Genomic DNA, 13,489 nt, shown 5'->3' on the forward strand with positions numbered 1-13,489 from the left:
TTGGTATGCCGTTCAACATGTATTCTTAGTGATGCAATTTTCTGGTTGTCTTCTATTTGTGAAGCTGTGAATTGGCCATCTGCGCACAAGAAATGTGGTGTTGCCACTGAAATTCCGGTGTCTTTCAATACATTATTCAGGACAAAACCCTTATCTGACATTATTTGGTCACCTGTCTCCATGAGTTCAATAAGGCCACAGCGTTTAGTAATTTCAACATCAGACATGCATCCAGAATATAAAGAGGATATAAAAGTGATTGATCCATTAGGTGCTATTCCTACTAGACCCTTCCATGTGTTGTGGCTCTTGTAGGTTGAAAATGTTTTAGATGCAAGGGCCAGTGAGGATGGTCTTTCTGAGAAAATCTCGGTACAGTCTATGATGATGCGAGTCTTTGGATATGAACCTTTGAAATCATTAGGCATATGCTGCAATATTTTTTCTCGTGATGGCCAGATATTTATACCCCCCAACAAAAAATACATGTAATTTGCCCAGGTTATATTTTTCCTGCTTACTGTGGACTTATGGATATTAAATCGTACAGATAAATCATCAGATAGGAAACCACATTTCAATCTACATAGAAACATGAAGAGCTCGTCAATTGGGTCCATTGCTTTTGGTCTACCTCTACTACTCAATTCATCATCTTGGCTGTAGTAAACGCTTTTCATGTGAAGAGCGGTTGGTTTAATTGCATTGTAGAATGTAAGAAATAAAGCATAACTGGGAAATCCTGTGTAAAATTCTACCATTTCATTGTCAAATGAAAATCGGTTGATACCAAAGCGTTCGAGGGTCAATATTGTATTTAAAGCTTCTATTTCTTCATTCTTAGCTTTAATTTCTGATTCTTTATCTTCCAAAATCTTCTGCAGTTCAGCAAGCTTTGCACTACACTCAATATGGGGGTCTTTGTTTCTGTAAATAAAAAAACCCATAAAATAAACATTGAAAGTATCATGTACATATGTATTTAAATTCAAGAACAAAAACAAAATTGACTTTTCAGTATTGTCTCACTTTTCATGAATTATTAAAATGGAAAATTCAACTTCATACCATGTTGTGTGTGTGTAAAATTTACAAAACATAAATTGTTTATCAAGTAAATGAACATTTATCATTAATAACAGATTGTTACTGCATATACATGTTTGTATGTAATCATCTACACGTAAATGTTAATCTGTGAGGGGTTCAAACTGTGAAATTCTTCTTATGACACAAAATATTGTGTTTAATTTATCTCAGGCTGTGTCATATCTACTCACAAATACATACTTTATGCAATTATGTATTTTTATATGTGATTGATGGACAATTATTGATCATTATACATTAGTCACAAAGGCAAAATAAATTGAAAAAAAAATAATAGAAACAAGGTTTAGGGGCATGCACAACTTACCCATCTGATGACACTTCTGGCAAATTTTCATCATGTAAATCATCACTTGTTTGCAGTTCTTGGGAGGAAGAAGGTACATGTATCTCGGCTAATACTTTTTTGTGTTGCGAAGTCCTTTCTTTCGGTGGCTTTCTTGTATTGACTTCACCAGTCCACTGGAATACTGAAGGAACAGCGTCAGGCTTTAGGCATTTTCGGATAAGTGTCCATCTGAAGTCCTCAGTCTTAAAATGTCGTGAACACACAACAGTGTTACCTCCGATATAAACAGAAATATAGGAGATCCAGTTTTTTCATAGGTTTCGTTATATATAAGAAAATAGCATTTCAAATATATCAAAAAGTCGAAGTCATGCAGAAGTACGCAAACACATTCTACTATGCAAAAACAAACGTGATAGCTTACTCTTAAATAACCGCATAAAATATTTTTATGACTCTTTTTCGGGTAATTTATTTTTATGTTATAAATAACACGTTCATAGTAAATCAATTTCTAGTCCTTTTTTACCACAAATATAAAATAACAGCCGTTGTCGTATGAAAAATCATAATGTAAACAACGCACGCGTGCATGCATGTTAACCTTAAAAAGCGGCCCTTCATCCCGACGGATAGCAATACTCCATCATTTCCTCGGGTCAGGTTTTTTCAAGGATGGTATTTTATGAAAACTGAGTTCTTTGTGGAGCCTTGCGTTCCCGTTGCATTGCGGAACACAACAGTATTCATCGCGTTTTGGAATCGGCACTTCCTCAGCCATGTTCTAATTGTTGCGGAGGAGAAACCTAACTTAGCCTCGTTTTCAACTTAATGACCTGGGGTCAATGAATACATGAATATCTTTTGAGATCGGTCTATTCCCATGTAAGACTGAATGCCTTTTGTGTCCCTACCCAATTCCTGGGGAGGGGAGTGGGAGGGATTTGGAAAAAAAACTTGAATCAGCACTATCTGGGATGCTTACTCCACCTAGGCACCTGATCCCACCTCTGGTGTGTCCAGGGGTCCGTGTTTGCCCAACTATCTATTTTGCATTGCTTGTAGGAGTTATGAGATTGATCACTGTTCGTTATCTTCACCTTGCATCTGATGATGCTTCCATATTAACATGACCAATCATAACCCTGCAATTCTTGAGAAGATTTTAAAAGATATCTTCCAATATATTTCTATGCAAGCTTTGATCCTCTTATGTGGCCCCATCCTACCCATGGGGACCATTGTATGAACAAACTCCAATCTATACTATTGTCAGGAAGCTTCATTTAAGTTTCAACTTTCCTGGCTCAATGGTTCTTGAGAAGATTTGTAATTGACACCACCTTATTTTTGCCTTTTCTTGATTATCTACCCTTGGAAGAAGACACCGCCCTTCATTTGAACAAATCTGAATCCCCTTCACTAAAAGATGATTTGTGGCAAGTTTGTTTGAAACTGGTCCAATGGTTCATGAGAAGAAGTTGAAAATTTTAAAAGTTAACGCACAGTACACAGCACAGATGACGGATAAAAACAGATAGAAATAGGACACCTTATTTAATCTTTGTTTATCATCCACAAACATTCTTCTGGAAAAGTTAGGGGCTCCTTGACATGACTAGCTCCAATTCGTCGCTTTTGAAGAAGTCGCTTGCTCTTCAAGGAGCAAGTTTCAGGAAAGACCTTATCCAGTGTGCTCTTCACTTTGGTATAAGTGTCACTCTGCCAGGATGGGGGATGAGTAATGAATCCTTCTTCACACTCCTCATCGCTTGACGTATATTCGACTTTGAGTATCCTCTGTATCTGAGCTCTTCTCTGCTCTGTCTGCCACCCTTTGCTTTTTAGATGTTCGAGGGCTCGAATCCTGCGTTTAGCTTTCTAAGAAAAGATAACAAATATTAAATGCCAAGATAACTGAAGTTTTATACTTTCTTATATAATGATGTTTCACTGGATTTTTGCTTTAAAAAGTATAATGCACAACTAAAGATATATATAGTTATAGTTATGGAATCATGATAAAGACATACAGATGTTTACACAGTTTAAATCAGATAATATAATGTAATTCCACAGTTAATTTAGAAATTTTTATCATCAATTAAAAAGGGACACATGCTCATCAAATCATGAGATTGTTCTGAAAGGTACTCATTTATTACCTCCTTTCTTTCATATACGACTCTCTTCTGTTTTTGGTCCTGCAATTTGTTTTTTCTGCTTAATGTATCTTCCTGTTTTTTGACAGGAAATACCTTCGTAAACCACCTTAATATAAACAAAATTCATTATTATTATAGAGCAAAGAATGGAAATGTTATAATGAAAAGAGCTATATGTATCATCAGCAAAATAAAAGTGTTTATATATGTATATTTTTCATTTAAACTTACATTGAATTACTCGCTCCTCTACACTGGTATTCCAGCCTTTCATGAAAGTGGAGATATGAGATGACATCTCCTGGTTTTCATCATCCTGTGGTCTATTTGGTATATATGCATGATAGTTTTTTTTCATAATAAATGCACAACATTTATTCAATGACTTTTCTTCATTTAATTACTCAATATAATTTTAAGTTAATACTTTAAACTTAAGTTCATTAATTTAACACATAAAAGTAAAATAAAGTTTATTAATGAAGACATTAAGATCTTTAAAAAAAGAACAACCTTACTTTAAATGAAATTTGGGAGTTTTTGTCTTTACTACCTATATCTTTTTAGCTTTGCATACAGTTTTATTCAAATACAAGCTGATTTACATATTAGTCAATAGAAATTTTATTATATTCAAAAGATCAATATGATAGATACATATATTTATTTCATTGCAATTTAAAATCAGAGTAAGTACGTGGCATGACAAACTTACTTTTTTTCTCTCTCTCCACGTAAAACCTCTCTTTAAAACATCACCGTATCCATCTCTTACAGCATTCTGGCAGTACAATTTAAGGGAAAGTAAACATAGAGAGAAATTACTTGTAGTAGCTAGATCTACATATTTTTTTGAACAACATAAAGTTTTTGTGAAGTATCTTGGTTACAAATTTCATTTTACTTTTTAAAATATTGGACATTCTAAATTAAATGATGTAAATATTAAGGAATGTGAATAAGTCATTTACCCGTACACTTGGGGGAACATGTATTTTTTCTTCCCTGGAGTCCTCTCTATCAAGCTCTTTTTGTTCCAGGACTTTAATCCTCTCAAGTATTTCGTTTTGCTGCTTGAGCAGTGTGTCAAGAATACTTCTTAATGCTAAAAGAATTAATCACATATATATATATATATATATATATATATATATATATCTCAACCTATCTTGTACATGGATGATGATTTTATATTACTAAAATTACACTTGTCTTCCCTACCTTACACCAAATTCTATTAAAATTTCTTTGTTCAGTTGTTTGAATATTACACCCCAATGTAACATGTGTTCATCTTCATCATCGGGTTCAGCAACTGATGAACCAAGGGAGGCTACTGACACGTGAAATGTGGCATCAGCTGCAGCTACAGACTGAAAGAATATAACATATTTTTATAGAAGTGTATAATAGGGATTCATCTACTGAGTGTTCCTGACATGAAGAATTAATTCATCCATTTAAAAACCTTAATTGTCCTATGTGGAAGCAAATGTCAGGGATATTTCGTTACTAATTTCCAATTATATGTTCTTAATTATTTCAAGATGTTTAATAAAAATATGTTATGAATGTTATTGCATTCATGTCAATATAACGTATACCAGTACCTCTTCTGTATCAGTAGGATTTTCCAAGCCCCGGGCGCAAACCCACTGGAGGTCTTCTTGCAGTTTACCTATTCGTCTATACTGGTCACGGCTGATTCCTGCCATATTATTAAACTTTGTGTTCTTTGGCATTGTTCATTTGATGGAATTTTTAATCATTATTATACAACTGATTTCCATTCTTATTTTTTATTAAGTAAAAGAATAAAATCATACCAGTATTACATGATCTGTGTTGCCATAGTTCACATCCATCACACTGTATGGCCTCTTGTCTGGGGCGAACAATCTTATTGCATGCAATGCATTTGTCTGTGAGAATAAAAAAAATCAATGCACAAATAATTGTAATAATAACTTACATATTAACTAGCCGATAATTTTATTGTATGCATGTGAAATCCCGACATCTATATCAACTATCCATAGTATTTGATACAATATTATTATTTTTCTACAAAGCTACATTGTAAGTACCTTTTAAAAAGAATATTTCAGTATCAGTGATATCAAACTAGAGCAAAGCTCGTTTCAAAGCAACGAGAGGTCTTCCGTCGGAGCTGTGTAACATAAAGACCTTGAACTTGACCATATGTCCTTGGGTCAGGTCCTGTTGCTTCCAACAGTGTTTAAATATACTTTTTTCTACAAGGTGGGGAATGATTCCGCGATACCAGACTAAGTTCACAAAATCGAATGGTGTTGATAGACAGGTGCTCAAATGCATGTAGCACCGTGCATGCATGGATTTCGTGTTTCACAGTTCGTGATAATTAAGACAAGAGAAATTGTGATTGATATTGTAAATAAAACGTAGAAAATTAAATGACATTTGATACAGGAACCGTACATGAGTATGTGTGTTTGGGGTCTTACTTTCGCTTTCTTTCCCTCTTGATATGTTATACGTACCATCACCCGGGAAAAATTATTTGAAATACTTATCCAGTGTTTTTGCAAAAGACGAATACAAGTTTTTAGACAGAAAATAATCAACTGTGACAGGAAGAAAAGTACTGTAACGATATAAGTAGTTTGGCTACGCTGGTGATTCTGACTTCTCGTATGTAATTATGAAATAGTTTGAGAATTTAATATATGTCATTGAAATGAAGCTATAAAGGTGTACTATAAATTTTCATCGTAAGGTGTTTAATAAATTTATACTACTCAAGTACATGCGTGTATGATCTCATTCCACGAATCAGTCTTTTGAGGCGCACGTGTATGTGGGATTAAATTCTTTCAGCATTTTACTTTTCAGTCCCAATAATGAAGAAAAAATTACTATTTAAATTTATGAAATTTATGGCTCAGGACATAAAATAAAGGTTTATAGCTGTTACCAATATTTTATCATACAACAAAATTATGATAGCATCATATTCAGACTGAAGAGAATAATTCATCAAGTTTGAATTATTTATACATACAAATCAAATAAATTGCTCTCAAATCTTGAATATTTTATTAAACTTTAAAGCAATACAAGCTGTAACTGACGGAAAATAAATTAAAAAATAAAAGAACAAATAATCAACATATATGTGATTGAATATACATAACTTAATAGAGTCAAAGTGAAACTGAAGCAATAAACTCGTCAAATCAGCAGAAAATATAGATTCATGAATCATTGTCGTCCTGTCAGTATAATTCCTGCTCGCAACTTCCGATGTGCATTGACCTTGGGGGTCACCAGTTCGGAAAAAGCGAAAGAGAGGCACTGAGCACGTGTTAGATTTGTAAACAGTTTAACGTGCCAATTTTATAGAAAATTCACAATCAAAAATTCATTTGAGTGGCACATTTGCGTAATTATTACCTTTTTACACTTGCATAGTATTTCTAGTCATTCATGAAACAACGTAATATTTTAAAACAAACGGCACGTGTAGTTACTCGCGCCAGTTTCCGTCTTTGTATATGGCGTCGGTCTCAGCAATCCGAGTATGTTCGGCAATCACCGTTCCCATGTCCCTGTATACGACACAGTGGCGGTTTATACGAAACGTTCATTGTAGGTGTGCTCTCAAACAATATTCCCGTGATTATTTTGCAGATTTTTTCTTCAGATCTTGGGGAATATATTAGTTAAACCGGTAGGTGTTATTTGGTGAATAATTGGATAGTTGAAAAAATACCGTTAGTTACAGCTTGTATTGCTTTAATATCTATCTGTGTAAATACATGTAGGTATATTATGTACACAGTGCGCACAGAAGTCGCGTATGAATTTCACGCCAGGGGCACGTGCCGAAGTTACATAATTTGGACCAGGAGTTCTGAATCAATGTTTAATCAAAGTCATTGTTTTTAAACAATAAAACAACAAATCATTTGAAATAAGACTGGTCGGGCATGGGTTTCTGAATATTCTATACGCATGTTTAGATTTCATTTAATCATGATTATAAACTATTGATTTCAAAACATGTTCAGAAATAATTCGTTATGTTCGTAAAATGTATCCATTTTCTTTTTCACAACGAAGAATTTGAGTAAAGCTTGTGTGTTCAGTTAAAGTAGTGTGAAATTACAGATCGCTAGTCCAGCATCGATGAATCTCCGATATTAAACACACATTCAATTAGACATGATTGAGAAACGAACTGTATATTAAATTGCAGTTTTTAAAATTGATGCCTGACTCAATGCTCTAGAATTTTGAATTTAAAACAAATCAAAAGTAAGACCAGGGACGTATAAACAAGTATATACATCCCCGGAAAGACTGAATTATTCGAAAAATCCAATTTGATCAAAAACATAACATTCTGTGTTATATTTAGGACGACAATGTTTACTTTGTGTACATGCCCTAGTTCACACGCGATGGTTCCTCGAGGCGGTTACATAATTGTAAACAAAAACAAACCCCGCGGTGTGTGTAAGATGCGTGTAGTTAATGACTGAGTTATTCTATGCTTGAAGGTTTGTTTCTTCAATTAAATATATCGTTGTTTTAATAACAAACGTAGAAGAGATAACCTTTTCCTCTTTTTTCTTTGGAACGATTGTTTATATTAAAGCTACTAAATAATTTAAAAAAAAGTTGTCGATAGATGATTTTTAAAGGAACCATAGATCACGTTAAAACCTTATTTTAAAAGAATATTAGCATGGTGAAGATAACGAACAGTGATCAATCTCATAATTCCTACAAGCAATACAAAATAGATAGTTGGGCAAACACGGACCCCTGGACACACCAGAGGTGGGATCAGGTGCCTAGGAGGAGTAAGCATCCCATGTTGACCATTTCATGAAGTCAGATTTATCAATTAAAGCAAGTTTATTTAAGTTATACGCATATTTCCCCCCTTCAACTACCTAATGATACGGTTACCTGTTTGCGGGTCACGATTTTTACTCATATATAACACAATACTCGAGCAAAATATTATGTTTATGAGATCAATAAGATGTTAAAGGACAAAGAACCAGAGCCACGAATAGTCAAAAATGGCCCTTAGTCAGAACATGATATTATTCTCGGGGACAGAAACCAAGAATATCTATTTTTCAAATATGTTATCCTTTTTCCGATATCTTTTCATTTTTTTAATTTTTTTTTTTATTGACCTTCAAAGTACCCATTGTTTTGGCCAGATTGTTATTGACGTCGCAATTTTGCAACGTAACGTCACAATTTTACAACGTTTCGTGTACTTTTACATGAAAGTTCTCTAGGTATAAAAGTGAAACAAAAACACTATTCAGTGTAATTTAATTATGATATTGTAAATATTTAAATCTGTCTATGTTAATTCTATATTAAAACACACACCTATATAGTATAATTGTACATCTCTTTCTCCTCTCTCTGTTTGTCTCCTTCCCTCTCTTTATATTTTTTAAATTTTTATATATGAAACGATTCAACAGTTTTAAAGTAATATTAATTCAGTACCTCTTTACTTAGCTTTGTTATTTAAGTATGACATGAAGATAAACCCAATCCCAATATTTTAACTGTATAACCATTTATTGCACATACCGATATTTTTTTGGGGGGGGGGGGATCTTAAAATGTACACGAAAACACGGTGGATCCAACCGTTGACTTACGAATAAAATCTATTGACCTATGTGTGTGCGTTTCAATGTTACATGTAGTTTATGTTGGATATCGATCACTTCTTTTAAAAATCTTTTATAAGTTTGCGGATTTTTATTATTTGCTTGGGATGTTATTATTATCCCGCATGTACATGTAAACACGCCAAAAACAGTAATAGCCAGGCTTCGGACAGCGGCGTTATTTCAGACGCAATTTGCTACATGTACAACTTTGGACAGTGAGTAAACATTTTAATCCTATGTTTCACACTTTTATTTGTGTTTTCCTATCTAGGGAGTTACGTTTATGATGTGTGTGTGTGTGTGTGGGGGGGGGGGGGTAGGGAAATTGTTACAAAAGTAGCCATACATGTATAGAATAACACATGAACATTTAGTTCAACCATATGAATATAATTTATTTTACATTACGCTAAGAAAATGTTCACGTGAACTAATAATCAGGTAAAATATGTTCCATTTATCTAATTTCATTAGTTTCCTATCCGGATCATTTATTACAATAATATCTAGACCTGTGTGTATTTCAAAATGCCTTAATTATTATCATTAATTCCATAACATCTATGAAACGAATTCATTAATTAAAAAGTTTTATTCTGATACTGCTACATATAATAGAACCAAACTCCCTCCTCGCAAACAAAATTAAGCGGATGTTATTTTCACATAAATAGAAACAAGAATTTTATCAATCAAGGGGTTAGCACCATAAAATTTGCTTATCTAAACACTTTCACATTTCTTCCTGTCATTAGGTTTAGTTCTTATCTTACATAAAATGTATGAGGGAAACCTTTTTTCGTTATCAGACACTTCCTCCATGTTACAAACACTCAAACTAAATTAAGCAGGACAGTGGTTTAATAATGTGTTCAGTTCTTCCTTCTATAATGCTTAGTAATATTTTACTTAATTATGTAGGATAAAATATTTTAAAAATAAATACATCAACTTTTACTTCAAGAACCAATGTGATTCATATGTTCACCTCTATTTTAATCAGTACTTCTTTTTTCCATTTGTCTTTTTTATTTTGTTATAAGATTTGTGGTTTTGAATATTTGCTGTTGAGACTGAATTTTCAATGATAAATATAATTGGAACAATGAAATATACATTATTTTCGTTAACATTCTTTTTACATTATTTTTTTTTTTCATTTTCGAATTATTCATTATTATTATAGCTTTTTATTAACTGCCTTGTATTTTTGCTAATTAGATCAAATGTAATTCTGTTTGTCAATGAATTTCATTTAAAAGCAAAACAAGATCCATATTGCTAGATATATTTTTCGTATTCTTATTTGTATGTATTTCTATATATTGATTTCTGACGGATGAAATATGCAATGGACCGGAATAGCTGTGTGTCGAAATTTAACGGTACCCGATGACGTATGTAACACGTAAACAACGGAACGAATGTTGTAGATCTGTAGCTCAGAGACTTGTAGCCTACAGTCTATTCTTTATATTGTTATGTGGACGCCTAATTTTTTCTGGTACCCATATATTGTACTATAACTTTAGAAATCATTAGACAATACGGGATAGGCAAATATATCTTCGCATCTAAGTAGCCTATCGAGTTAGGCACCCCTCAGTCCTCCAAGTCTTTTTATGTACTGCGGCAGCGATTTCAACATGCTTATCAGTGCCAAGAAAACTGAATGCACGGAAATGAAACATGTGAAGCCAGATATTTATTAAATTCAACGGCCTTCAGATAATTAAAATATATATAGTGTGATAACGTATAAAGAACATGTGTGGAAGTAAAGGCGCGGCGCAGACGATGGGTGGATCTCGATTGTATCTGGAGTGGATTGGAGGACTTAGCTTCGTAACTGGTTGATCAAATAACTAAAACTGTTAACTAGTGCAAGGTTTTTGTAACTATCCCCAACATGGTTACATATATATTCAAATTCATAAATTGAGCATATAATCTATTTGAAATTTTGGGGGCAAAATCGATTGATGTACATAGCCCGATTCCGACGATGGCGCGGATCCGATTTTATTTCAATAATATTGTTTGAAATAATCATATTTTATTAACTTTGAATAATTACTGGTTTCGTAAAAAGACAATGGAACAATCCCCAACTATAATATTTAAATATTACGATTTGTATTAAACCTATAATTTGGAAAAGTATTCGGATTTCGTGCATGGAATGTGAAATTCCAGTTATTTGCAGAACATAAAAAGTAAAAATTCACTTATCTCCCAGGCCTCGATCCAAAAAAAACCTCTTAACTTCTAAGCAGTATGTAATATACTGATTTACAATTCATTAAGATTTATTGGATCGAGGCCCGGGGGTTATACAAATTTTTGGTGCATATTGTTGGATATTATCAACTTTTACAAAAATAACACATCTGTTATGGGTTCTGCATGTTATAATTTCTATATGCGTGAATTTTCGCGGAAAAAACACACTGGATTTATGAAGAAGAAAGTCTAAGCTATTTCATACCATGATGAAATATTGGAATGAAGATACTTTATTTTACTCAAAATCACAGGGCGATATTTGGGTATTCGTGGCTCTTGTTCTTTGCCAGCGAAAGCTATATCGAAATATTTACCGTTTTTGAGATATAAAGCGAAAAATGTGAAGATCCCCAGATCCCTAATTGAAGGGACCAGCCCCTTTATAGGGATATCACAAGAAAGCTCTTAACATTTTGCACAACTTTTGTTCTACACGTCTTAACAAAATATTTTTAGTTTAAAAGATACAAAGGAAAATATGCGTAATGTTTTGCTCCTTTAGGCGTCCTAATTTTTTAACCCTGTCAACCACCATTTCGAACGCTGTAATCAATAAACAAAAACCAAAAAACGATGTGCACAACTACAATGCTCCTACTTTTCATTTTCAATACATTTTCTGCTCAAGCTTATACAGTCTCGGAGCCTTTGTCTGGAAACCAAAGCCCCTATAATTTCATTCAAAGGGGAATAACTCGTGAACAGAAGATAATTTCTGAAATGTAGTACATGGTTTTAAAATTGGTCTGTAAAGTTGATAAACCCTGAAACTTTGAGCAAATCCATGCAGAAATGAGCGAGATATGAAGCTTCAAAGTTTGCGTCTAGGAAAAAGAAGGGGAAAAAAGAATAATAAGAATAATCTTAACCAGCACAATCAGTAGAAGGTCTTCCGTTGTTACGGAAGACCTTAATTAACGCATAACATAAGGAATATGAAATGTTTTATAGCGGTTTTCCAATTCGATACGACGTTGCTCAGAATGAGTACATGCGGTTCTATAAGATGTAATAAAAGTTTTATTTATAATAGATCATTTGTATAGAAGAATTACATATGATAACGTACATAGCATCTGTAATTTAACGTAAGATGCAACTCTGGAAGGAGAACTTGTTACTTTTTATTTGCGACTCTATAAAATATCAAGCATGTAGAATCGAGGGATGGGGTGGGAGCTGTCCCCTTTTTGTTAAACAATGGACATATTATGATGCAAATAGAGATATATTTCAATTACTTATTGGAAAAATATATCAGAATTGCTATTATTATTACAAATGTCAATATTAATATTTGATATATGACATTTAAGCGTAACAATAGAATGTCATGCCAGAAATATTTTTTTCTCCGTCCACGGAGTAGTTTTCCAGCAACATGGAATATATACTCCAAGACTCTGTTTCCATTCAAAGTTCTTAAATTGCGGCATATGAATTTTCGTTTTGAAATGCCTTTTGCTATAGTAACTATGTCACCTCTGTTTTTCTGTTATTTACGATTATTTATCTATATGAAAGAAGGGTAACATTAGACTACTATATTCTTTCAGCAAATAGAAACATGAAATTCACTTATTATGGGTGACAGAGAATGGGTGTGTTTCATATATAAATCAATATAGAACAGTTGCAGGCTATATCTTTTTACCATCAACAAATAAGTTATGGAATAATGTCTATAGATCAGAGAAAGTTTTTGATTATTTTTTTTTTTTACAAAAAATTAACACCAAAAAAAAAAACTAAGAGATCTAAAGATCTAAAAAATATTTTAGAATATTTTAGCAATAAGGAACAATGTGCTGCATGTATGTTCACATGTGACATACAACTAAATATACACTGTACAACAAAATTTATCTGAAATTGAAATTAATGAGTTACCCATCATATTTTTTGTCAATGTTCGTTAGTTAAAATGCTTAAAACAAAGCTGG

The 13,489-nt window shown here is 33.0% G+C and overlaps 1 pseudogene; it reads right to left on the reverse strand.

Annotated features, from left to right (window-relative positions):
• Positions 1-2,956: 2,956 nt before the first annotated feature.
• Positions 2,957-5,005, reverse strand: LOC125680054 (uncharacterized; annotated as a pseudogene).
• Positions 5,006-13,489: the final 8,484 nt, after the last annotated feature.

The sequence above is a fragment of the Ostrea edulis genome, chromosome 8 (genome assembly GCF_947568905.1).
Source record: "Ostrea edulis chromosome 8, xbOstEdul1.1, whole genome shotgun sequence".
In the NCBI taxonomy this organism is placed as follows: domain Eukaryota; kingdom Metazoa; phylum Mollusca; class Bivalvia; order Ostreida; family Ostreidae; genus Ostrea; species Ostrea edulis.